Source organism: Canis lupus, assembly GCF_048164855.1.
Source record: "Canis lupus baileyi chromosome 16 unlocalized genomic scaffold, mCanLup2.hap1 SUPER_16_unloc_13, whole genome shotgun sequence".
NCBI lineage: Eukaryota > Metazoa > Chordata > Mammalia > Carnivora > Canidae > Canis > Canis lupus.
Genome location: NW_027326428.1, coordinates 66,387 through 93,061, shown reverse-complemented (window position 1 = coordinate 93,061; position 26,675 = coordinate 66,387). Strand labels below are relative to the sequence as shown.

General features: G+C 39.3%; 1 long non-coding RNA gene across 1 annotated transcript in view; it reads left to right on the top strand.

The window, feature by feature from the left end:
• LOC140629547 (uncharacterized) overlaps nucleotides 1-26,675 on the top strand; it is an 81,307-nt gene that overhangs the window by 42,122 nt on the left and 12,510 nt on the right. The window contains exon 2 of the long non-coding RNA XR_012027402.1: nucleotides 25,587-25,656. This is a non-coding gene — a long non-coding RNA (uncharacterized lncRNA). The remainder of the gene's footprint in view (nucleotides 1-25,586; nucleotides 25,657-26,675) is intronic.

Genomic DNA, 26,675 nt, shown 5'->3' with positions numbered 1-26,675 from the left:
TCACTAACCAGACTCAGTAACACAGTTTGAGGCTGAGAATTTTGAGGGAGGAATCTTGCCAGGAATATACAGGGTCCAGGGGAACTGAACTGACCCTGCTGATGAAGGCATGAGACAGGTAAGGGTATTCTTGCTTTACTGTGGAGAGTGAGAGCACTACTTCCTTCAGAGGAGGGAACAGAGCCAGGGAATAGGAATGGGGTGATCAGGGCCAAGTGAGTCAGTGGGATACAGGAGTGATTACCTCAAGATGATACCCCAAAAGGCCAGAGAAAGGACGACCCAGGAACAGTCTGGCCTTCCTATAGGACAGTGGTTCTCAAACTTCAGTGTACATCAAAATCACCTGAAGGCTTTGTTAACACCACATTGCTCTGACTCCCCTCCTCCAGCAGATTTCCTAATTTGGTATTTCTGGGATAAGGTCAAATATTTGCATTTCTAACAAGTCCGCAGGTATGTTGGTGCTACCGATGCCCACATGCCCATGGACAAAACCCTGGGAAGCACTTCCCAGTTCTAAGTCTGTTCTTGAGGATGAGGCCACATGGAGAGCAGCTGAAACCTCCAGAAAAGGTGGTTGGTTATCCCTCTCCTCCCCCAATCAAGTTCACTGCCCTCAAGGGCAGAGCACCTGAAAGCAATTGCCAACCCTGATCTGGTGGAGCTGTGGCTCTAGCCCCTTGCTTGGCCAGATCTATAGTTTCCTAGGAGAGAGAAAAGATGTAAACAGCTGCTTACTCATTTGGAGGAGCCAGGATGAGTATGAAACCAGTTGGCGATTGGATCTAAGGTTGTTAAAAAATTTTCACTGTAACTAGCAATGTTAATTTTATTATGCCTTTATTCTTTCATCCCGAAGACTCTAGTGCCCATATAGACCGACAAACCCCATTTTCTGACACTACTTTCCATCACTCCCAACTCCTGACAACACCTCTGTGAGACCCTCTGGAATGCATGATTTATCCATAGCAAAATCCCCTGAAACCCCAGTCTCCTTCTCAACATTTGCTTCACCTTATTGTGCAATTGAAGGCTCTAACCGTAGGATTCTTAGGTGGTGACACACATACCACCAGCCGGAAACTGAAGTAGGTGTCTGTCATGCTCCTCATTGCCACTTCCAGCCCATTCTCCCGCCTTCCTCTTGAAAACTCCCAGCTTTGGGTCTCCTCGCACAACAGCGTTCACTTCCTCTCCATGTCATAGTCACCTACCGCCTCCAAGTTACTCCTACCCACTCCTTGAAGATTGTAGCTTTTTTTTTCGCAGCCCACTGTTCTAGTTCTTCAGGACTGCCATATATGTGTGATCTTTTCAATAACCTCATCTCTCGGTTCCTTGACCTCTTTTCCTCCAATGCTCTTTTCACCCACCTTACACTGACCACTCACTTCATATCCTAGATCTTGTTATTAGCAACAACTTCTCCCCACTGTGATCTCAGCTCCATGTATCCCACTCTGCTCACCTTTAGTCTATCTTTCCAAAGCTCACTTTTAGTCCAGTTCAAACAGTGCTTTGATCCCATCAGCACACCATCTACCTCATAATGTCACTCCTTAACCAGTCCAAGAGTCATGGTCTATCATCTTAATCACTCCCTTGAACTCATCACCTTAGCTCTCTGGTCCCTCTCACCTTGGGCTTGTGGCAGGGGGTGAGGAAAACTGCAATACTGTTTAAATCCAGCTCTCTGTACTCATGCTAACTAATCTCACAAGAAATACCTGGTCTCTCAATGCTCCCCGTAAATTATATTGTATGTCTCCTGTCTCTTCTCTCTCCCACCGTCCTGTGAAACTTTCACACTTTATTATCACTCTTCAAAGCCCCAGCACTGTTGCCCTCATCTTCACTCTCAATAACATTGCTTCCCATTTCATTGAAAAACAGAAGCAGTCAGAAGAGAATCCCCCCTTTTTAAAGATTTTATTTATTTACTTGACAGAATGAGAGAAAGCAAGAAAACATAAGCAGGGGAAGCGAGAGCAAGAGGGAGAAGCAGGCTCCCCACTGAGCAAAGAATTCAATGCAGGGCTTGATCCCAGGACCCAGGGATCATGACTTAGAACCAAAGGCAGATGCTTAACCTACTAAGCCACTCATGTGCCCCAGAAGAGAATTTCTATAGGCCGCCCCACCACCACCACCACCACCACCACATCTGCTTGCCTTCTTGCATCTGCACTTTCATGTTCTACATTCTCTCACATTGTGACAGACAGGAATTCCTGGTGCTCCCAGGGAAGGTTCATCCCACCACATGCACAGTAGATCCTATCTCCTCTCACTAATCAAGCACAATTTCTTCTCTCTATCCACATTATCAGTTTTTCTCTGTCTCCTGGATTTTTCCCATTAGCATTCCAAAACACTCTCATTTTTTCAAAACTTTCTCTTTACTCACGCTTCTAGCCACTGCTCTATTTCTCTCCTGCTCTTTACAATTAAACTGCTTAGAAGAGTTATCCATACTCATTGTGTCTGATTCTTCTATTCTCTTTTCAACTCAATGGTAGCCATGCTTCTGCCTTGATTGCTCTACTAACACTGCTTTTGTCAAGATCCACATTGATCTATCTACCCTCCTTTTATCCAGCTGGTCAGGCTTTCCTCATTCAAACACTTTCTTCCCTTGGCTCTAGGACATTCTCTCTCTTCAATTTCATTCTACCTCACTGGCATTTCTTTTTTGCCTCTGTTACTAGTTCCCCCCAAGACTCAGTCCATGGCCTGATCTACAAATTCACCCCTAGGTATTTGTCAAATGCCTAGCTAAAGCAGGTCTTTTTCCCACACCATGTCCTTTGATTTTTCAAGTGCAGGCAACCTTCCTCAGTAGATTCTGCATGCAAGTGGTTCCTACAAACTCAGCCCAACCTAATAGGTTAGTCTTTCTCTGGTTTTTTCAGATCCTAAACTACAGAGGTCCCAGAATGCCTGGAGGCTCTTTCACCCATGATATGACAAGAAGAGAGAGGGAATACTGTGCAAGTGTAAAGTGAGGATGTTAACTAAATGTCAAAAAGCCAAGGAAGGTAGAAAACCCACCAACCGCTTACTTGGTTTTTGTAATTATACAGGCAAATTGGCATGTTTCTGGCTTCTTCCATACCTACAGATGAGCCAAAGACACTATCAAACAGTATGCCTACCTCTATATTTCACTGTTCCCGCGATGAGACTGCCAGAACCAGCCTCTCCTCTTCCTCACACCCAGACACAGACCCTAGGAGTTCCCCTCTCTCCTGATACCACCTCTCTCTCTCTCTCTCTCTTTCTCTCCCCCTCTCTCTCTCTCTCAAATAAATAAATACATCTTAAAAAAAATAAAGTGTATCTTCTTTTTAGTAGTGTATGTTCATTAAGGATTAAGGTTCCAGAGAATTGTTTAAATGCTGTTTGAATTAAGAATCACAGGACCATTTGCCTGGAGGCCAGACTGGAGGACAGGAGTCAGAAAAGGAAGCAAAATGACTGAGGAAATGTCTATCTATAAATATATTTTAAAACTATGTAGCAGTGTAATAGCTATGAAATTGAATCTTCTTCCTTAGGGTAAGTAGGTAACGCAGTATCAGAGGCCTTGGCGGCAGAGTAACCCCCTTTTCCAAAGCAGAAGATATCATGCTTTGATCAAAAAACGTAAGATCCTTTCATTTTCCCCACTACAGTCAGTGTTTCCATTTCAAAGGCCACTTGCTGTTTCTGATCTGTTATCAGTCAGGCAGACTCAACATGCAGAGAAAAAGCCACTTTCGTGTAAGCTGCTGTCTCTTTTATCACAAATGCGACTTAAGGATCCTGTTCTGCTAAAACTGTACGGCTCAAGACGAAAAGTGGAAGTAAGGGCACAGGAAAGCCAGCTTCATGATGGGAAGTTGTAGACTTGAGAGAAGTAGAGGTGTCAAATATAGGTGAAATCTGGCAAGTTACCTATGTGGCTAGATAAATCCCTTCGTTTCTGAGCACTCCTCTAAGATCAGAATTTGCCAAAAGAAAAATACCAGGATGTTGCCAAACAGGTATAAATATGACAGTGCAACTAGAAAAGAAGGTACATTAACCTGTTCAAGTACCTGATACGCACCAGGCACTGCGCTGTCTTTTTAAATACAGCAAACCGCACAGTCTCCTCTGATGAGGAAAGACTCAGAGAAGTTAGACACTTGTCCATCGGTATGCTGGAGTGAAGGAACCATTCTTCAAATCCCTGCCTCTCCTACCATAAAGCCTGAGCTCTTTTCTTTTCTTTTTCTTTTCTTTCTTTCTCCCTTTTCTAAAATTCTCTTTCTGCTATGGCACACTGCCTCCATAGAAACAGAGAGAGGCTCAGATGTGTCGGTCTGTGGACTGGTTTAGCCAGAAGGACAAGCCTGACCACACAAACATTTGTTTTCATTTTGTCCATTCTGTGTACATCATAATTGTGCATCCCTCAAAGAAATTTTTGGTCAAATAAATACAAGACATGTGAAAACATCTCTGCCTCATTCCCACAACATAAATCGTATTTGCCAAAAGTTGTCAAATTTGCTAACTTGGTGGTTCACCATTCCAACCAGTCCGCTGATTCACTCACATGCTTAACTTCAATGAGAACACAATGTAATGTTCTCTGATTTCTTTTATAGGAGCTCTTTATATCACTTATTCATATTATTCATTCAACAATGTTATGTAACAAAAGACAATTGGACAAAGGACAAAAAGGCAAATGACAGCTGGAATGGAATGACAATTGGAATTGAGCCAAATATGAACTACGTCTTCAGCTCCAACTAGTTTTATTTTTTATATATCCACTTCTCTATTTCCTTGCATGTATTTTTTTGTTTCCATCATTACAATATTTTTTTAATTTATTTTTTATTGGTGTTCAATTTACCAACATACAGAATAACACCCAGTGCTCATCCCGTCAAGTGCCCCCCTCAGTGCCCGTCACCCATTCACCCCCACCCCCCACCCTCCTCCCCTTCCACCACCCCTAGCTCGTTTCCCAGAGTTAGGAGTCTTTATGTTCTGTCTCCCTTTCTGATATTTCCCACACATTTCTTCTCCCTTCCCTTATATTCCCTTTCACTATTACTTATATTCCCCAAATGAATGAGACCATATAATGTTTGTCCTTCTCCGATTGACTTACTTCACTCAGCATAATACCCTCCAGTTCCATCCATGTCGAAGCAAATGGTGGGTATTTGTCATTTCTAATGGCTGAGTAATATTCCATTGTATACATAAACCACAGCTTCTTTATCCATTCATCTTTCGATGGACACCGAGGCTCCTTCCACAGTTTGGCTATTGTGGACATTGCTGCTAGAAACATCGGGGTGCAGGTGTCCCGGTGTTTCATTGCATCTGTATCTTTGGGGTAAATCCTCAGCAGTGCAATTGCTGGGTCGTAGGGCAGATCTATTTTTAACTCTTTGAGGAACCTCCACACAGTTTTCCAGAGTGGCTGCACCAGTTCACATTCCCACCAACAGTGTATGAGGGGTCCCTTTTCTCCGCATCCTCTCCAACATTTGTGGTTTCCTGCCTTGTTAATTTTCCCCATTCTCACTGGTGTGAGGTGGTATCTCATTGTGGTTTTGATTTGTATTTCCCTGATGGCCAGTGATGCAGAGCATTTTCTCATGTGCATGTTGGCCATGTCTATGTCTTCCTCTGTGAGATTTCTGTTCATGTCTTTTGCCCATTTCATGATTGGATGGTTTGTTTCTTTGGTGTTGAGTTTAATAAGGTCTTTATAGATCTTGGAAACTAGCCCTTTATCTGATAGGTCATTTGCAAATATCTTCTCCCATTCTGTAGGTTGTCTTTGAGTTTTGTTGACTGTATCCTTTGCTGTGCAAAAGCTTCTTATCTTGATGAAGTCCCAATAGTTCATTTTTGCTTTTGTTTCTTTTGCCTTCGTGGATGTATCTTACAAGAAGTTCCTGTGGCTGAGTTCAAAAAGGGTGTTGCCTGTGTTCTCCTCTAGGATTTTGATGGAATCTTGTCTCACATTTAGATCTTTCATCCATTTTGAGTTTATCTTTGTGTATGGTGCAAGAGAGTGGTCTAGCTTCATCCTTCTGCATGTGGATGTCCAATTTTCCCAGCACCATTTATTGAAGAGACTGTCTTTTATCCAGTGGATAATCTTTCCTCCTTTGTCAAATATTAGTTGACCATAAAGTTGAGGGTCTACTTCTGGATTCTCTATTCTGTTCCATTGATCTATGTGTCTGTTTTTGTGCCAGTACCACACTGTCTTGATGACCACAGCTTTGTAGTACAACCTGAAATCTGGCATTGTGATGCCCCCAGATATGGTTTTCTTTTTTAAAATTCCCCTGGCTATTCGGGGTCTTTTCTGATTCCACACAAATCTTAAAATAATTTGTTCTAACTCTCTGAAGAAAGTCCATGGTATTTTGATAGGGATCCTTGCATGTATTTTTGTGACTGAATTCACTTTGGTTTTTTTTTTTTTTTAGTCGTAAAAATACAAACTGCAGAAATATATACTAGATTCTCTGTGTTAAATTTGGTGTTCTTTAATACCTTTCTCCATATGCTATATACACATTTATAATTATATAAAAGTTGTTCCTACTTTTTATAAAAATAATATACTATACTCTATAGTTCTATTCAATAGTTTCTATTTTGTAAAAAAATATATATTATACACATCCCTCTAAATTAGTACATTTAGATAGTACTTATTCTTTTAAGTAGTTACATCATTTTTGTTTATACCTATATCAAAATATTATTCTTTTAGAGACAAACATTTAGGATGTTTCCAAGTTTTTGGTTGTTTTTGTTGTTTTCCTATAATAAATAGTTACAACAAACTTCCTTGTGAACATATCCTTATATCTATGTGCTTCTTTTGCAATAAGATGTAGCCTCAAAGAAGAGCAATTAGCTCCAGGGCTATGCACATTTTTTTTTAATCAACAATATAATTGAGATACCGACCTTAAGCGTACAGGTCAATAAATTTTTACAAGTGTGTATATCCATGGAACTGACACCCCATCAAGATACAGAACATTTCCATCATCCTACAAAGCTTCCTTGTGCCCCTTCCTAGTCAAACCTGCCCTCTCTGTGCCAGTAAACCATGATATGATTTCACCTGTTTCATAATTTCCTATAATCAAATCCAAAAGTTTGTACCCTATTGCGTTTGCTTTTTCTTGTTCAGCATAGTAGCTATGCCTTCATTCCATTTACCACATGAATGTACCAAAATGTTCATTTCTTTTCAATTGCCTGATTGTTCCGTAATCAACTATTCTTCTGCTAATGAACATTTAAATTGTTTCTGGTATTTTTTTAAATTACAATAAATGATGTGACAATAAACTTCCTTGCACTCATGACTTTATGAACTGGTCCTTGTTTCATCATAAGATGTAGCCCCCAAATGGAATTTCGTTTAAACTTAAATTTAAAATTTTGTTAGATACTGCCAGATTACCTTCCCATTAGGTAAAAGCAATTCGCACTCCATGTCCTAACACTTCCATCCATCCAAGGAGCTCTCTGGGTATCAGGGCTACTGATCCCTAAATGTTAAACACTCATTCATGGGAGCATGCCCATTAAAATATTTTAAATACACATACTGAGCACAAACTTTATGTTGAGTACTTTGCTGGCCACTGTGACAAAAAGTTAAAGCCTTATTCTTATCCTTGAGTGGCTTACAAATCAAATAAGAGAAGCAGTATGATTAGTGCAAGAATGAGGGTTTTTCCTAAAGTGTAGCAAGAGATTTGGAGAAATCAGATTGGGAGGTCATGTAAAACATGTCTGAGCAAGTGCTTGTAAGTGCTAGTTTAATGAACTAAGAGTCTGTTGAGTAACAAGAGAAAGAGTATTCCAGAAAGACAGACAAGACTGGGAGCAGCTGTAGATGCATAAAAAACTGTCCACATTAAGGAAGACTACAGGGATGTAGCAGTTATATGCAAAGAGTGGTCACAGAGAACAAAACAAAAAGTGCTATAAAAATTGGTGAGATTGTATGTTGTATACTTGAAACTAATGTGACATTGAGTGCCAACTCTACTTCAATAATTTTTTTTAATTGGTGAAATTTGAATGAGGCCTATAGATTAGGTAATAATTTTATTGATGTTAAATTTCTTGAATTTGATAATTGGCCCTATGTTTCTGCAAATGAATGCCTTTGTACTTAGGAAATACATACTTGGATAAAAGGATCATAATCTACAATTTACTCTCAGGAGATTCAGAAAACAACACCATGTAGATAGGTAGATTAGGGAAAGAGAGAGAGAGATGATAGAATGCTAGAAAGCAAATGTGTTAAAATGGTAACAGTTGGTGAATCTAGGTAAAGAATATATGGGAGGTTTTTGTCCTAGTCTTGCAATTTTTCTTTTTGAAGCTACTTCAAAATAAAGAGTTTTTTTGTATTAATATTTAAAATACAATAATGCCTCAGTGACCTTCAGTTGGTTCTATGTGACTTGAGTGAATGATATAAAATGTAAAGTGGTGAGCTCTGAGGGCAGAGAGGAAAGCAAAAGCAAATTCTTAAAAGGCTTGGTTCTTGGCCTAGAAATTTTCATTTTATTCTGAAAGCCATATGAAGTAAAGCCATGAAATCCAATTTGCATTTTAAGAGAGTACTCCAGCAGCTTTAGGGAGATGGGGCCACGGTGCGACCAAATGAGGCAGGAAGACCAGCTGTGAGGCCACCATGAATGACTCAGATGAGTCAGAGCCTAGCCGAGACCATGGCTGATGGAATAGAGAGGAGTCACAGCAACCAAACCCATTCAGATTCTGCATGACCTAGAACATGAAGGATGCGGGAAATTCCAGCTTGGGAAACTGGCTAGATAGCGCTAGTCACCAAAATAGAGAATAGAAATATAGAAGAGAGCTTGGGAAGAAAGATGAGGGGTTCTGGGTTGACTATGGCAAGCCTGAAATATGCACGAAAGATTCCAGGGGAGACCTCTTGAGAAATTTGGACACGAGATACCAACTTCAAAGTCATCTTCATGTAGGTAGTTTGGGCTCTTATAAAAGGACTGGTTCATAAAGCCTTTGCCTATTTCACCACTACAAAATTAACATCTTCTGAGGGCATGTTATTTTTAAAAGGAAGCTAAAAGTGTAAGTTGTTATCCTAAAACACCCAGAATGTCTTCTTCCAAATACCTATGAAACAGACCCACTCAAAAAACATATTAACAACTGCTCTAGATTGAAAGATTATGTGTCATCATCTAGAGATACTCCCATTAAATGCGGCAGTGATGAGCTGTTATGCAAAAGACAGTTCTTGGTCGTTGCACCATGCCACGAGAGCATGGTAGCTCTGAAGAAGGGGAAAGATCTGACTCACCTCTACTCTTACCTGTCAGCTCACTCAGGGGTTTCACAGACACAAAATGCAACCAGCCATGCCACCAACAACCTTCACCGCCACCACCAGGCAAAACTGCTTTGGAAAGCAGCCTGTGTTACACTATAGTCTCTGCTGGCAATTAGGAGGGAAAGGGAGAACCTGGGAACTTCCTAGAAAATCAAATTACTGGGCCCCACATCAACCCCACTGAACCAGAAATTGCAGGTGAGCCCAGCATCTGGATTTTAACAAGCCTTCCAGGTGATTCTGGTGCCCAGCAAAGAATGAGAAATCCCCTAACGCCGGGAAGTGAGGAAGATGAGCCCATTATCATGTCAATCCAGTGAGTAATATCCCCTCAAAATTTGGAAATTATGAGCTTCTCAAGGATGCAAGCCCTGTCTTTTGATCTTTTAAGTCCCCGTAGGCCCAACATTGAATGTATTAATTTAATAAACATTTACTGAGTACTAAGTGAGTCTGGCTCCTAATTAATGTTAGGGAAGGAAGGAAGAAAGGAAGGCAGGCAAGGAGGGAGTTTGGTTATACAACATCTGTGATTTCAAAGTTATGCCAAACTTTTAAAAGTCCGCATTTTTCTCTCATTCTTCCAACAGCAGCCAAGGTAAACTACATACATGGGAGTGCACGAAAGCGAGCCAAGATTCTGTGGGTGGTAAAGGAAAAAAGAAAGCGGGCGGGGGTGGGGGGAGTACAAAAAAAGTATTTCTCTGTATTCTCAAGTACATCTCTTTCTTCATATACTTAATTCCTTGTTTTTCTCCCCTCTCATGATCTTCTGTTTCCTGACACATGGAGAAATTTCACTTAAACTGACATGCATTCTCACACTCCCAGAGGTGCACACACACCAACACCCAGACTGAATCCTATTAGATTTTTCTTCCCCCTCCTTTCCCTCGCCAAGGGCAGCCATGGATCTCCATCCACGTGGCTGTCTCTCTCTGCAGCTTCTCCCCATGGGTACTTTCCATTGCTTACCATTTGTGGTTCAAGGCTCTGTTAAGACGATGGAGCCTGGCACCAGGTATATCACAGGCCAGATAAAATCCCATGATTCAGCCTCTAATTTAGGATTCACTCTCTTTCCTTCAAAATCAGCATTTCGAGAAGAAACCAGGTGGCCAGGGCAGCCCTGTTGGCTCAGCGGTTTAGCGCTGCCTTCAGCCCGGAGTGTGATCCTGGAGACCCGGGATCGAGTCCCACGTCAGGCTCCCTGCACGGGGCCTGCTTCTCCCTCTGCCTGTGTCTCTGCCTCTCTCTTTCTATCTGTCTCTAGTCTCTCATGAATAAATAAATAAATAAAAACAAAAGGATGAAAGAAAGAAACCAGGTGGCCAAAGAGAAAATAATAGTTAACATTTATTGAGTAATAACTATTTGCTGGTCTCTGTGTTAAGTGCTTTCATAACATCATCACACTTTTTTTTACAAAAACTCTAGGAAGTAACTGTACCCACTAACTGTGAAATTATGTGCCACATAACTGTGCTTATTTCATAGAGAAATTAAGATTAAAGAAATATTTAAGAAAGCTTAAAGAGATTCAGTGCTTTATCTAAGATCCAACTGTTGTAAGGAAAAAAGCAGTTAATTTCAGAGTTTGTACTCTTAACTAGTATAGAATAAGAAATCTCAATATCGGGCAGCCCCGGTGGTGCAGCGGTTTAGCGCCGCTTGCAGCCCAGGGTGTGATCCTGGAGTCCTGGGATTGAGTCCCATGTTGGGCTCCCTGCATAGAGCCTGCTTCTCCCTCTGCCTGTGTCTCTGCCTCTCTCTCTGAATAAATAAAAAATAAAATCTTGAAAAAAAAAAGAAATCTCAATATCACAGAATATTAAGATTTACGTAATTTATTTATTTATTTAGAGAGAGCAAATGAGTGGGCAGGGGAGGGGCAGAGGGAGAGGGAGAGAATCTCAAGCAGACTCCACTCTGAGCACAGAGCCAACAGGCGGCTCCCTCTCAAAACCCTGAGATCATGACCTGAGCCAAAATCAAGAGTCAGACACTCAGCTAACTGAGCCATCCAGGCACCCCTCAATATACAATATTGAGGGGTGCCTGGGTGGCTCAGTGGTTGAGCATCTTCCCTCTGCTCAGGGCTTGATCCCAGAGTTCTGAGATCCAGTTCCACATCTGGCTCTCTGCATGGAACCTGCTTCTCCCTCTGCCTATGTCTCTGCCTTCTCTGTATCTCTCATGAATAAATAAATAAAATCTTTTAAAATTATTGTGTATATACATAATACACAATATTAAGATAGAGGTATCTTAAAAATCATTTAGGCCAGTGGTTTTCAACCTTGAGTACACATTAGCATCATGGGTAATTTTTTTAAATCCTGAAGACCAGGTCACTCTCTGGACCAATTAAATAATAATCTCTGGGGGATAACCCAGATAGCTGTAGTTTTTTAAGCTTCATGGTGATTCTAGTGTACAGAAAATACTGAGATCCACTGATTCAAGTTCAGTTCTTATATTTTGTTGGTAAGACAGCTAGCAGCAAGAGGATCAGAAATGACAGTAATAGGGAAAGTGCCTGCTACCCTCTGACTCACAGTGAACAAAGGAAGTCTTCCACCCACCATGAGGCAAGTACGGAGTGCATTGCTATTCTCCTACAAAGAATTCATTTTCAAATCATCCATGTCTAAGATTGATAAGAAGAGGTATAATTATTTTCCTTTGAATTTTTAGGCTGGGTGTGATATCTTTAAAAGAACAGGATTCGTGGTCACATGCTCTAGAACCAGCTCTGACACTTATTAATAACAATCTTGGGACACTTACCCTCACTTGAGCCTCAATTCCTCCTCTGCAAAATTAGTGTAATAATACTCCATGCCTTACTGATGTCACAGGTACTTCTAAAAATCAAGGGAGACAATGTATACAATGTTTACCTTTGATGCGGTAAGAGTGATGCAATGTTGTTTTTTAACAGGTAGTGAACTTAAAGTGTACATTGATGGCACACAGAACAGGCTCTGAATCTGCTCTTGTTCATTAACTACTCTTAGGGAAGTAAGATAGGCTCTTTGGAAGACTACTCCCCTATATGATATGTAAAAAGCAAAATCAGTAACATCATGATTGTTTTGAGACTTAATACTTTGTGAAGTATGTGGCACCCAGAAGGTATTCTAGGTGTTACTTTCCCTTTCCCAAAGCCATTTAAATTTCTTATTTATTCTAGCATATATTTTAGATTGAAGCCTACCAGAACAGATTAGAGAGTGCCTAACATCATTATTCAGTTTTATTAGGGAATAGGCTGTCCAACTATGGAAATTAGGGTACAAACAGGATGATAAGATGTCCATAGGTTTTTAGAAACAAAAAGTTGGAGGTTTTTCTTTAAGATTTTATTTATGCATTCATGAGAGACACAGAGAGAAACAGAGACATAGGCAGAGGGAGAAGCATGCTTCCTGTAGAGAGTTCTGATGAGGGACTAGATCCCAAGACCCTGGTATCAGGACCTAAGTTGAAGGCAGATGCTCAATGGTTGAGCCACCCAGGCGCCCCTAGAGACTGTTAACTGAAAAAAGCAATTAACAGGGGCACCTGGGTGGCTCAGTCAGCTAAGCATATGCCATTGGCTCTGGTCATGATCTAAGGTCCTGGGATCAAGCCCCACCCCCACCCCAGCCCCTCTCTCAGCAAGGAGTCTGCTTCTCTCCCTCCCTCTGTCTCTCCCCCCCAGCTCATGCTCACTCCCTTCTTTCTCTCAAATAAATAAATAAAATCTTTGTAAATAAATAAATAGTGTTAGATAACTGGATAACCATTTGGAAAAGAAAGATAAAATTAGATTAATTCCTCAAACTAAACACAAGTATACACTCCAAATATATCTAAGAACTTTTTTTTAAAATTTATTTATGATAGTCACACAGAGAGAGAGGGAGAGGCAGAGACACAGGCAGAGGGAAAAGCAGGCTCCATGCACCAGGAGCCCGATGTGGGATTCGATTCTGGGTCTCCAGGATCGCGCCCTGGGCCAAAGGCAGGTGCTAAACCGCTGCGCCACCCAGGGATCCCCTATATCTAAGAACTTAATATAAGAAATAAAATTACACAAATACTAAAATGAAACAAGTGAATTCCTCTTTAACTTGGGCAGAGGGAGAGGCTCCTATGACTAAAAACAGTAAGTAAATACAGTAAGAGAAGCCTGATAAATTGGACTATATAAAAATAAAGAATGTTTGCATGAATGGCCAGTAAAAAGACAACCATTAATAAAGCCAAAAGACAAATGATAAACTGGGAGAAGACAATTGCCACATATTACATTGATAAGAAGCTAATAAACCTACTATATAAAGAAGGCTTTAAAACTGAGAGGAAAAAGACCATAAATCCTAAAGAAAAATAAAGACACACCTTGAATAAAATTTAAAAAAAAAAAAAAAGAAAAGGAGAGGTCTTGAATAAAATTTAAAAAAAAAAAAAGAAAAATAAAGACACAGACAAAAATGTTTAGGATATCAAAGTGGCCTTTATATAAATAAAAGATATGCAATACTACTCAAAACAAGAAAAATGCAAATTAAAACCATAGTGAGATACTATTTCTCATCTATTAGATTGGCAAACATTAAAAAGCTTGATAACAGACTCCATTGGCTGGTGAGGCTGTGAGGAAGCAAGCATGTTCCTACACAGCTGGTAGAAATGCAAGATGAAAGAGAATTCCCATTTGGAAGTGACTGGCAATATTTCACAAAATTATATATGCACTTCTGGAAATGTATCCTGAAGATTTTACCTCCAATAATATGAAAATATACATGCACAAGTTTAATCATTGCAACATTATTTGTAATTGCAAAATACAAAATATCAGAAACTACATAAATGCCCAAGAATAGAAGATTGGTTTATTATCACAAATGAGTACTATGAAGCTGTAAAAAGAAAGAAAATGATATCTACAAACTGATACAAATTTAGTTCTGGAAGATGGTTAAGTAAAGAAAAAAAATTTCAGTAAGATGAAATAAAGTAGATAGATAGAAAAAGAAAAAAGAAGAGGAAATAAGATAGCATATTGATCTGTTATCTTCACCAAAGAAACACAGGAAGAGTTAAGAGCACAAACAAGGGGAGGAAGGGATGTAGGAGAGTGATGCTTCTTGCTCTATCTTTTCATATAGTTTTGAATTTAGGAAGCATGTTACTGTTTTAGACATTCAAAAAATAAATAAAATTCAATCAACAAAGATGGAAAGGGAAAAATTTTTAAATCTAAAACTGAAAGCAAACTAAAATAATGAATCCAATTATATTTCAAGTGAATACCATATTCATAGTAAATAGGGAAAGAAAAAAATTTAATCTCAGAAACATATGAGCAGAATGTTCGACTTCAATCTATATATTATGCAGTCTGTGGAGCAGGAGCAGAAGTAAAACTGCACACACAACCTAAGTTCTTTTTTTTTTTTTTTTTTTTGTAGCTTTTGTCTTTGTACTGGTATGGGCTATGTACTTCTGAAACAATCTTGGATAAATTATAGTAATGAAATAATAAATGTATCAATATTGTTGGGAGCCAGGTTCTCACTATGAAAGGAGAAACAGAGAATGGAGGAAGGTGAGAAAACACATTTAATGATAGATTGGACTTGAAGGAATGGGTGAACCCATGATTTTTAAAATATGTATGTGCTGGGGCATGTGGGTGGCCAGTTGGTTAAGTGTCTGATTCTTGGTTTGTGATCTCAGGGTCATGAGGTCAAGCCTTGCATCAGGTTCTGCACTCAGCACAGAGTGTGCTTGAGATTCTCTCTCTCTCTCTCCCTCTTCCTTTCCCTCTGCCTCTACTCACTGCCCTCTCCCCACTTGTGCACTCTCTCTCTCTCTCTAAAATAAAATAAATAAAATCTTCTTTAAAAATAAAATCAAATATGTATATGTCTATGCATATATAGATGCATGCTTGTACACATACGTATACACATGTGTGTGCGTATATACACATGTGTTTGTACATGTATACACACATGCAAGTATTTATTAGCATTGTCTACTGAAAAGTCATGAAAACAAAGATACCTCAGCAGCAATGAATACACTAACACCCAGATTTTCCATTTTAAATACCATTCCCCACTACCAGGAAATAAGATTTCTCAGGGTGGGGGAAAAGGCCAATTCTAGGACTGGAAGTATAAACAGAAGATGGGCTTGGAACATAAAATAGGAAATTCTTACAAAAATAAGCCAAGTCATACAGACATGGGAGTCAGTTTGAAGGGGTTCCATTGGCCAAATCTGGGACAATTTAAGCACAAAATGCTTAGTGGCAGTAATGAATTATAAACCATTGAGAGAAAAAAGGAATCCATTAAGTCCTCACCACTAATAAATACTTAAAGAGGGAGAAAGGAGGGATCTTATTTACAGTAGAATGTCAAGTGCCAACTGGTAAATGCGGAATACAGGAGTTTTGCCTATCTTACAACCACCACAGAGAAAATTAATTCAGGCAAGAATTGTCAATGGATGCTAAATCTAGGAGAAAGTTTGATGAATTGTGGAATATGAGCATGGTCTTAATGTTTCCCACAGATTGCTGATTAGTTGTAAGAGAAAAAAAACAGTAGCCATGCAGTGGAGACATAGAGCAACACTCGACTGGGTGTTCAAAATTAACATCACCAATGTGGAGCTGACTAGTATTGTCTGCCTCCAGCTGATAATACCCTAAGAAGATATCCAGTATCACTTACATAATATTCCAGCCAAGAATCCATAACCTGACTCTAAGCCCTAGGAAACATCAAGCAAGCCAAAATGAGCAACTTTTATCATAAAAGACAAAGAACAGCTATAAAAATGTTCAAGATTAAAGGAGACTTAAGAGATATAACCCACAAGATGTCCTATCCTATCCTCGACAGGATTCTGTACTCAGAGCCAGATACTACTGTATAGAAGCCAGTGAGGCAGGGACATTACTAAGTCTATACACAATATAAGAATACAGATTAAATAAAAGTGTATCAAGGGGCACCTGGGTGGCTCAGTCAGTCCTGGGATCAAGCCCCACATTGAGCTCTCTGCTCAGCAGGGAGCCAGCTTCTCCCTCTCCCTCTGCCTGCCACTTCGCCTGCTTGTGCTCTCTCTCTGTCAAACAAAACAATAAAATATTTTTTTAAAGTGTATTAACACATGTACTGAAATTTTAACTGTACTGTGGTTAGGTATTTTTTCTTATTCTTAGAAAATAAACATCGTGTACTTAGGGATAAAGGGGCCATGGTTCAGAAAAAATGTATGTACTTATATTGATATACATACATATACATATACACAGAGAGAAAGAGAGTATGCAAAAACAACAACACAAACTGGATAAAATGTTAACAATAGATGAGCCTGGATAGCAGACATACAGATCTTCCCTGTACCAGTCTTATTCTTTTTTCTAAAGATTTTATTTATTTATTTATTTATTTATTTATTTATTTATTTATTTATTTATTTATGAGAGACACAGAGAGAGAGGCAGAGACATAGGCAGAGGGAGAAGCGGGCTCCCAGCAGGGAGCCTGATACAGGACTCCATCCCAGGATCCCCGGATCATGACCCGAGTCAAAGGCAGATGCTCAACCACTGAGCCACCCAGGTGCCCTGGACCATTCTTTTTCTTAAAGCTTTTAAGTACCCTTTAAATTATTTCCAGATTTAAAAATGTATTTTTTTAGAAGTGTGCTATCAACTTGATTTAAGAAAGTCAGGAAAAAATGGTTTAGGTTAGCACAAAGTAGTATAGGTTAATATAAAAAAACTCAATATTTATTTTAATCCAGATTTGTTTTAATCCAGATCTGAAAAATGTTACAAAAGAATTTTGAGTAAACAACTTCATTATTTATATTTAATATTTATAAGGCCATTTACTGCAATAGTTTTAATGCAATAGCTCAAAAACTACACTACAAACAATACATTTAATGAATAGCAATGAGTTAGCAATCTGCCATTGATTAGCTGGGTATCCTCCTAAGAGCCTTACAAGGGAGACCTACTTAGTGATTAGAAAGATTGGGGGATGTCTTTCTCAGCAGCCTTCATAGTTTTAAAATAAATGGTTGTGTTACTATTAAAATTATATCACATTTTTTTCTTGTTTCAAAATTATGCCTCAAGACTAAACAGTAGTATTTTGTTAATTTCACATTTTTAGTGTTTACCCTTACTTAGGTATCAATATTGTGATTCTGAGGCAAAAGAGTACCAAGTTAAATATTTCGTGACCTGTAAAAATTTAGTGTCCTTTAGCTCACATGGAGATAAAGAGGCTGATATCAAAATATTTTTATTTTAGTATTTGCTTCCTAAGGACTAATGTAAGCAGAATATAATCTATTGCTTTTTCAATCTTCAAACAGCTTATATTTGCAGGCCAGCTATCCCTTTTCTCAATGAGATAAGGCTATTAGACCAGATGGATCCCAGGGGCTGGTTTGTATAGCATGACCTCCTGCCTTGTTTTTCTGCACTTGTTTTGTTTTAAAGGAGACAATTGTGTTATAGATATGAGGTGTTACCACTTTAAAAGCTTCCTGCTAATATACCATAGCAAGAAAGTATAATTTATTTATTCATGATTTATCTCCTACTTATACTGAGATGAGTTCATCGTTTGCTTGTTTACTTAATAGGGTAAATCTAAGCCATTAGTAAACATTAGTAAATAAAATAACTTTTTTTAAGTTTTTTAATTCCACTCTGCATTTCACATGTAGTGGTTTCCTATAAATACTCCTCTGGTTAAGGCACAACTTTAAGAAGTGAACACTGAAGTTCTTGTAATTGCCAGTATAAACAAAAAATTCACAAATATAAATTTTCTGTGGCTGGGAGGGAGGAGGGAGGGAGGGGTCTAGTAGATGTTATTTATTTGGCTCTATTAGCCTGTTTCCCTATTTCAACCGGGAAGGGAGACAAAGGTAAATTCAAAGTACAGAGGGAAGAAAGTAAATCCATGGAGGGAGAAAGAGAATAAAGAGAAAAGAGAGAAGAGGAACCAACAGAGGAAGGAGAAGTAGGAAGTCAGTGAAAAAGCAAATAAAACATATATTAAGGTAAGAAAGTGAAAATGAGAATAAGGCACAAAGGAAAAGCAGGAGATGAAAATCCTTCTCACCTGGAGGGTCATAGAAAAGACTGAATTGGAGCCACCCAATTCACATTTTGGTCAAAGAGAATGCTAAGTCTTCATCAGAGAGAGCAACACTTTCTATTTCACATTGTTTCTGTTTAAATATAAATTCATTTTATGTAAGGTAAAAGCTGGCTTGCACAAGAGTATTCCTTAATATTTATAATATGAGCATGGTCTTAATGTTTCCCACAGAAAATGTAAGCAGTTGTTTTAGAGGTGGATGCTAGCTCTAACTGATCACTGGGCTGAGCAGAGGCTATGCAACATGCCTGGAATTGGTAGGAATTGCCAACTATTAATAAAGCAGTTTTCTTCCAGTTGTCACTGTGTGCCATTCTTTGAAACATTCCCTGAGGAATATTTTTAAACCAGCTTAGATAGAACTTGTCATGGTATCATATAACTGCTATTGAACTGTTCTAAGCTTTGAATCAGCCATGTATCCTTTGTGCGAAAAAGAAAAACAATCTGTCATAAAAGTACATAAAAGTTGACAAGACTTTCTCTGATAGCTATATCCTAGAAATACATATTTATGAAGGTTTTTTCTTTAACACTAGCCTGGTAAACACATACCACAGACTCAAATTGTTTAAAATTGAACCACTGACCTTAGCAATCACTACAACTGACTTTGGAGATAAACCTGCAGTTTTCTGATCATCAAGAGGCCTGTAATGTTTTACATTAAAGAAAGAACCCATGTTTACATTTCTTTTCAGTATTTTAATTTACAATTAAGTGTAGACATCATTCAAAATAACTGTCTGAACTTGTCTTAATGTTTATATGATTTCCTTTCAGTGTTTTAATTTATGATTAGATACAGACATTAGTCAAAATAACTGTCTCAACTTGTCTTAATGTTTATAAAATTTTTCAAACTATATTAATTATTCTCTAATATCCTGTCATTTTATAATGAAATCAATGGGGTTTTTCTTTAAGGCAATAATGGAGCAAAAAAGTCAAGTAATGAGATCATTTTCCCTCTCGTCTAAAAATTATTTTTCTCTTTCAAATCTTACAATTAATCCATATAATTTTTTAAATGAAAATTTGTTCTGGTTTTAAAGACACTGAAGAGTTGAATGACAATACTGCCACAGAGTGACTTATGAATATTCTCAGGATGCATAAACATTTTTAAAGATATTTTATTTATTTATTTATTTACAAGAGACACAAAGAGGCAGAGACATAGGCAGAGGGAGAACCAGGCTCTGTGGGGAGCCTGACGTGGGACTCGATCCTAGGACCCCAAAATCATGACCTGAGCCAAAGGCAGATGCTCCACCACTGAGCCACCCAGGCATCCCAGGATTCATAAAATTTTAAATGAGACAAAATGATGATTCTATCTAGGTTTACAAAGAGCCCTAGAATAAATGGTACTCTTGCTTTTAATTTATGATAGAGTTTGTTTCAGCATTCCACTACAAGCACATACAGGCTTCTAGTAAAACCCCTCCACTATGTTTTACCCTTAGCAAGAGGCAATACAATTCCAAAAATGGTTTTCATTTCAATCATACATGTTGCCATTGCCCTTGTATTATTTCTTTGCATAGCATTCATAACTACATACCCCAGTATTCGTTCTTGGATCTCCAAGTAATATTAACTTCCCCCTATTTTAAAAAAGATTTTTATAAAAAAAATTTATTTATTTATTTATTTATTTATTTATTTATTTATTTGAGTGTTTGATAAGACAGCAACGAAGACAGCATGAGTGGGGAGGAGAGGGAGAAGCAGGCTTTCAAGCAGGGAGCCCAATGCCAGGCTCAATCCCAGGACCCTGGGATCATGACCTGAGCCAAAGGCAGATGCTTAGCTGACTAAGCACCCAGGCACCCCTCTTATCTGCCTTTTATACAGGAGTCATCTGAGGCAAAATGAAACAAAGGTAAGTATCACCACATAAGATTCACTGTAATTCATGAGCTTCTAATTCCTGTACTTAAGACACCAAGATACTATTTCTTCCCTTCTCTGCTTGTGACATTTATCTCAAATGAGAGCTAAATACCAAGATTAGCTTTAAAATTAAGACCAGAGTCAAATGCACTAAAACATAAAGTCCTAGAAAAGAAACTACAGACTTTCGGAGCTGATGAAGATTTTAAAGATAATGTACCCATAATTTTAAAACAAAATGAAATCCAAGGATAAGAAAAGACCTTCCAAATCTTGCAAATCTTCAAGGGGGCATTAAGCTGATGTGGGAACACACAGAAAAGAAGTAAAGTACATTTGGTACATAAGAAAGGGAAAGAGAATAAACAAACTCTTGGCAACATAGGTAACAATATTCCCAAGGGGCCATATGGTTTGGGGAACTCTGCCCAGGAAATACCCTCTCACGTGGCTTTGGGCTGTGAAGCTCATCTGCTGAGGTTATCTGTGAAGCTAATCTCCTTCACCACAAGCAAAAGCCAACAGGCTTTTTACCATCATTTTGTACCTACAGATCTCCTAAAAATACTCCATAAGCAGAACCTGCACTGGACAACTACAGTCCTAAATGTTTTTATTAACAGAAGATACCAGTCCTTAAGTAAATGCATGAAGAACATGTTTTAAATAATGGAGTATATTCTCTGGTATTTTTTCATGAGTCAGGAAGCAGACTGGAGAGGAAGGATGTGTCAGGAACAGCACAACCTATGACTAAGGATAAGAAGGGAAAACCTTCTTGCCCTCAAAGTGAAAATCCCCTCCTAGTTTAAGAAACACTTACTCTAATCTCTCAAATGAGTAATTAGGGTTAGATAATATTCTCTTGGGGCATCTACTTTCCAAAAAATAAGCTTTTAATGCAGCAGTAAGAAAGGAATAAGTATAATCTGACAACTAAGATGGAAAATCAACCATCTCCAAATGCCCAGTCTCTTCTGTTCTCATCAGTGTACAGAACCCGACCCACTATGGCAGGCAACAAAGATCTCAACTTTGTGGAGGTAAAAAGACTCAAACATGAGTTCTTTAGTCCCAGAACTTTATAGGCTGCTTTTCTGTACTATTGGCCTCACAAAGTTTCTATTTCATTTTAACACGTTTCTCAGGAGCAGAGAAGTGGACAATATGATGCCTTGAAAACTTTATCAGCTTCCAGGGTGAAATCATAACTGTGCACTTTAAGTCAGGCTGAGTAGAGAGATATATGAATAGCTGCTGTTTTATTGCTCACCCATTTAAAATGCAAATGATAATACCAAAATTACCAAAGTCTACACTCCAGATGTTCTTATTATTCACTACAGCTTTTTTTTTTTGGCTACACTTAGCCTCTCCTACATATCTCTGAATATATTCTATCACATAACCCTCCTTACAAAAACTCCTACTCATTTCTTAAATAATTTTGTTTTATATATTTAAAGAGTTGGAATCAAAAAATAAACTCTCATTTTCCCAAGTAATGAGAAAACAGATCTTCATTTCCATATCCCAAAAGTCAACTGTATAGAAACAAACTAACAATAACATAAAGTGGCAGACTACCTATTTATGAAGCTCCTTTGATGGCTCCGTGGAAACAAAAGTGACCTAGTTTCCTCCAGCGCAGGAGAGAAGAGGTCTATGGTAAGACCCTGGAGAGAGGGGCGCCTGGGTGGCTCCGTGGTTGAGCGTCTGCCTTTGGTCAGGGAGTGATCCCGCGCTCCTTTCAGGGAGTCTGCTTTTCCCCCTCTCTCTCTCCTTCCCTCCCTCTCTCTCTCTCTCTCTCTCTCTGTGTGTGTGTGTGTGTGTGTGTGTGTGTGTGTGTGTATCTCATGAATAAATTTTTTAAAAAGACCCTGAAGAGAGGAATGAAAGTTGCTTCACTGGTACCCAGTCCCCTTGTAACGAGATTGCTTAATTCAGTTGAACCTGGGGAAAATGCATGCGTGCAAGGGCATAGACACACACACACCCCTGCTCAAGAAAGCCCACTCTCATTCTGCATGAAGGAAAAGCTCTGTTGCAACCACAAATCATAGAATGTGATTCCAAGCAGAGCAGGAGAGAACAAGTCCCTTCTTTCCCCTCCAGCCTCATAGTCTCCCTCTGGTGCCCCTGACTGGCACCACCTGTGTACTCCTGAGTCAGCTATTTAATTTCCTTAATCCTCAATTTCCTTGTCAGCTAAGTGGAACTTCACATTAGTCCTACTTTATGGAGTTTTAGGGAGAAGTCAGTGAAATGATACGTGCAACATAGCAGAGGCGGTAAGCATTTCCCTAGTATTAAAATAAGGAACCTAGGAAAAGAGAGGGAAGTTGGAGTTCTTTATCTTACAGGGAGTTTTTGGTTTTGAATCCTTTTTTCTTTTGAAGGGACAGGATATCTTGCCCCTTGAGTTTGAGTGTCTCCCAGAACAGCTTTATTTAATGTAGAGAAAATTGGAGGTGTAAGTTTGGACTCAGCTGAGAGATCAGAGCTAAAGGAGCAATAGAAAGGTATAGTAAAGCCATTTAATTTGGTCAATATAAGTGTTCCCGGGGCAGCCCCAGTGGCGCAGCGGTTTAGCGCCGCCTGCAGCCCGGGGTGTGATCCTGGAGACCCGGGATCGAATCCCACATCAGGCTCCCTGCATAGTGCCTGCTTCTCCCTCTGCCTGTGTCTCTGCCTCTCTCTCTCTAGCTGTGTCTCTATGAATAAATAAATAAAATCTTTAAAAAAAAATTAAGTGTTCCCAACAGCAGTGATGCAGGGCCATGAGCAAAGACAGGTGTACTCACATAGAAGCTTGTAAATGGACACTAAAGCTGTGGTTCTGAAATTCCAGACTTTACCAGAATCACCTGGAAGGCTTGTTCAAACACAGATTGCTGGGTCCCACCCCAGAACTTTGTTTCAGTAGGCTGGGATGATGGGGCTTGAGAATTTGCTTTTCTACCAAGCTCCCAAGTAATGCTGATGCTACTACTATTCAGTGACCCCACTTTGGGTACAGCTGGTCCAAGAAAGTAAGAACAGGGCTGCAATCACCAGTAAGCATCCATACTAGATTTTTAAAAGAAAAAAATGGTGGGTAGGAACTTAATTCTTGAGTACCTATCATGTGCCAGGAGTTTCACAGGCATAATTTAATTTCGTGGGTCTCAACTATCCTAAAAATAGATGTTATCATTCAATTTTTCAGGTAAGTAAATTGTAACTGAGAGAGATAAGGAGCTTGCCCAAGCAGCACTAGTATCCTGATCTAGATCTGTCCTACTCCAAAACCTATATATTTTTCCCAATGTGTCATGCTCTCAACTCTCACTGCAAGTCAGATCAGGCAGGTAATGGGAGGCTAAACATGAAGGACCTACAGTTCACAATGAGGTTCTAAGTATCATCTCAATGGTAAAAATTCCCGAGTTTATCTTTCTGTGCCAGACCTACCTCCTGAAACCCAGTACTCAGCTGCCTACCCAGCATCTCTAATTTCCTCCTCAGTTGTCCTGCATTGAACTGTTACTATCCCCACAAAACTGAAGGGGTTCAGTTTCCCCTTCCCAGCTGATGATAATTCTATCCTTGCAAAGGCTCAAGGCGAATACTTTCCTCTGTTCTTCTCACAAGCTCCCCCATCAGATCTGTCAGCAAGTACTCATGGCTTGGTCTTTAGAACAAACCCAGCCACTCTCAACACCTCTCCTGCCCCGACCATCATCCCTGGCATTGATTACATACTCAGTGCTCCACTCTTGCTCCTCTGAAGCTCATTTTCAACTCTGTAGCCAGAGTAATTGCTTTAAAATCAGTCAGATCATGTCCCTTTCTATTGAAACCCTCCAATAAGTCCTCATCTTATTCAGAGTAAAAGCCCAAGTCCCCCATGATACTGATCCCATTACCTTCCCCTTCCACTGCTCACCTTGCCTTACCTCCTACCACTCTCACTTCTTCTGTCTCCACCCTAGCAACAGAGACCTTGGCCATTCCATGAACACTGCCAGGCACACTGTTGCAGAGGGACTTGGTATGGGCTTTTCTCTTTCCTTGGAAGCTTCTCCCCCAAATCTAACAGCTAACTCCCTCCCTCCAGGTCTCTACTCACATTTTACCTTCTCAGTATGATCTATGGAATGCTGCAACCATTCTCACTCCCAGGAAACCTGAACCCCTTACTCTCTTTTTTTCTGCTTTTTCATCTTTTTTCCTCAGGACCCTTTTATGACTATATAATTTACCTGCTTGTAATATTTATTATTCATTGTCTACACACACATGCACACACTATAATATGCAAGCTCTGTGAGAATAGTTTTGTTCACTGATATATCTGAAATGCCCAAAACTGTGCTTATCATATAGTAGGTGCCAATAAATATTTGTGGAATAAATACAGAACTGAGTCCAATGCAAATAAGAAAGAGAGAGGAAAAAAAAAAGAGAGAGAGAGAAGGTAAAGTTAGAACAATGATGTCAGAACTATTTCTGAATTGGAGCTATTGGCATTGGTATGGGCCCTGTGGCAAGGCTGTCCCAGGCACCACATTGGGAGACTGGCAGGAGGGCTGTGGGAAAGAGGGATAGGAAGCAAGGACAAACAGAAAACTCAAGATTCAAAGTAGAAGAGCTTTTCTTATCACTGTCCTTAGAAAAAAAAAATAGAGGGGCCCCTGGGTGGCTCAGTGGTTGAACATCTGCCTTTGGTTCAAGTCATGATCCTGGGTCCTGGGATCAAGTCCCACATCAGGCACCCTGCAGGAAGCCTGCTTCTCCCTCTGCCTATGTCTCAGCCTCTCTCTCTCTCTCTCTGTCTCTCATGAATAAATAAATAAAATCTTTAAAAAGAAGAAGAAGAAAAAGAAGAAGAAGAAATGGAGGGTGAGGGAAAAGTGGAAAATTATTTTCTCTTTTGAAAGTATTCAAAATGTCATAGTAACCTTAAAAATACATATCATGTCTCAAGTCAATATTTCTTTACCTTACGTATCTACCTAAGAAAAAGAGTAAGTGGGATGAGCTTCTGTCCTAATAACTCCTGTCATTTTCCATAGTGTGAGCCTCTATCATGTTCCTGTGTGAACCAGAGGGCATATACAAGAAGTATCTCCTAGACAGCAGTAGGTAAGACTCCATCCACTCCTAGCAGAATTCCAGGGTCTTAGAATGTGAGAAATTTGGGGATAGACAATAACAGAAAATCCATTAAAACTGACTTAATTAAACAAAAGAAATTTATTGACTTTTGGAATATAACAAATCCAGGGTTAAGTTGGTTACAGGTCTGGCTTGATCTAGGCATACATACAATGTTATCAGGAATCTGATTTTCTCCATCATTATGCTCTGCTTTCCTCTGACTTGGCATAATTTCCAGGTAGGCTTTTCCCAAACACAGCTTCCAGCATTTCTAGGCTTACATTTTCTCATAGCAACCTCTTTGGGGCACCTGGGTGGCTTAGTCGGTTAAGCATCCAACTCTTGATTTTGGCTCAGGTGATGAACTCAGGATTATGAGATCAAGCCCCATGTCAGGCTCCATGCTTAGTCCAAAATGCTTAAGATTTCCTCTCTCTAATGAAGAAAGAAAGGAAAAAAGAAAGAAAAGAAAGAAAGCCAGCTTTTTTTGACAATCATTCCAAGATAAGAGCCAAGCCTGTATCTTCAAGGCCTGACTTTTGTCCTCTCCCCTAGACACATCACTGTGGCCAGGAGTTGCTATCCTTTTATTGCCTAGTCTCGGGTCTTAGACATGTCCATTTCTGAAAACAAGAGGACAGATCTCACATGGATTAACTACAGAGAAGGATAATTCCCCAAAAGAAAAGGTGGGGCTCTTTTATCAGAAAAAGGGGAGATGGATACTGAGCAGGCTGCAAAAGCATATTGGTGTTTCTTCAGAGTTTTACAGGAAAGATCTTACTGCTTATATAACAATGATCTTAGGCATATGCAAGAACTGAAGGCCAAAACCATTTCTCTTAATTTAGAAAGTCCATACTTTTGCAAGACTAAGTTATTTTCAGTGGCTGCCATGGTTTAGGACAAGTTTATTTGTTTTTTTGAAATAATCCTAGACATTGCTAAGTCCTGTGTCACCTTCTCCCTTAGCAGATGTCTGCTATTTCCCAGATTCAGTGCTA